A 1,489-nucleotide genomic window follows, 5' to 3' on the forward strand; every position below is an offset into this window, starting at 1 on the left:
GAGCTGAGTTCCTGCTGGGGCCTGGAGCTGCACTTGGGGAGAACAAGGAGCAAGTCAGGCTATGGCTCCTCACAAGCCCTCGGGAGCTGAGGGCATCCCGAGGCAGCCTGGTTGTGTAATGCCACAACAGCTGGAGAATCATTAAATTACCATCAGGTTTTGCTTTTAATGAGTTCATTTTCTGGAGAGGAGCAGGTTGACAGCTGGTGCCTCGCTCAGGTGATATTTGTTGCTGCATGTTGTTTGTTTTGTGAATTCTAAATGAGATGGAGTTTTGGTGTTTTGTTGTTTTTTTTGGGTTTTTTTTTTCCCCCCCTCTCTCCCTTGGCTCCCAACAGTTCAAAGCAAGACGTTGTCCCTTCCCTGCAAATGTTTGTGATCCAATTTCAGACAGAAACAGGGCGGGTGTGGAGGAGGGAGGAACGGGCAGGGATGAAACATCCAGGCTTTGATGGCCCGGGGGCCGGGGTGGGGGGCAGATGTTGGAGCACTGCAGATCCTTGGATTTTGGGGGATCTCAGGGCTTGGGATGCTGAGGTAGAGCCTGGTTGGGTACAAAAACCACCCCAGAGGGGCTGTTCAGAGCCCAGCCCGGGGGTGATGCCCGTGGGAAGGAGCGTGGGGTTCAGCTGTTGGGGTGGAAATGCTGTGGGCACTGGGAGCCCCGGCCGAGCTGGAGCAGTGCGCTCTGGAGGTTGTTCCTCCCAGCCCTGCAGGGCGGTCCCTGCAGTGCTGCACCCCTCACAAACAGTTCTGCAGTTCACAGAACCCCACGGCGGGTTGGTTGGAGGGACCTTAAAGCCCATCCAGTGCCCATGGGCAGGGACACCTTCAGCTATCCCAGGCTGCTCCAAGCCACAATATCCAGCCTGGCCTTGGATTCCTCCCATTTGTGGATTTGGTGTCCTTTGGCCCCCCTTTCTCTTTGCTGACACCATCATTGGTTGTTTCACTGCCCCATGGATAAATAAATCCGATATTTGTCCAAATTATGGTCCAGAAAGCAGCTGGACACGTCCCTCTGGATCCCACACCTGCCCAGTGACACTGGGAACTGGGCATGGAACGTTCCTGGACCTCAGCAGTTGGGGTCGGACTCGGTGTTTTCAGAAAATCTCTTTATCCTCTGATACTTGAATGGAATTTTGGAGGAAAGTTCCACAGATGTGCTGGAGGAACACAGGGTTGGATATTAAATGTGCCAGCTCTGGGGTGGCAGCAGGGCCACCCTGTGTCCACAGTCCCCTGTGCTGGCACTGCTGGGGCACCTCCAGTGCTGGGGGCAGCTCTGGAGAGACCCTGAGGGGCTGGAGCTGTCCAGGGAAGGGAACGGGGCTGGGAAGGGGCTGGAGAATTCCTGAGGGAGCTGGAAAGGGGCTCAGGCTGGAGCAAAGGAGGCTCAGGGGGGACCTTGTGGCTCTGCACAAGTCCCTGACAGGAGGGGGCAGCCGGGGGGGTCGGGCTCTGCTGGCAGGGAACAGGGACAGGG

At 56.5% G+C, this 1,489-nt stretch overlaps 1 protein-coding gene across 8 annotated transcripts in view; it reads left to right on the forward strand.

Annotated features, from left to right (window-relative positions):
• Positions 1-1,489, forward strand: part of EXOC6B (exocyst complex component 6B) — a 234,165-nt gene that overhangs the window by 114,677 nt on the left and 117,999 nt on the right. The window lies entirely within an intron of this gene.

This window comes from Corvus brachyrhynchos, unplaced genomic scaffold, assembly GCF_000691975.1.
Source record: "Corvus brachyrhynchos isolate BGI_N302 unplaced genomic scaffold, ASM69197v1 scaffold85, whole genome shotgun sequence".
Taxonomy (NCBI): Eukaryota; Metazoa; Chordata; class Aves; order Passeriformes; family Corvidae; genus Corvus; species Corvus brachyrhynchos.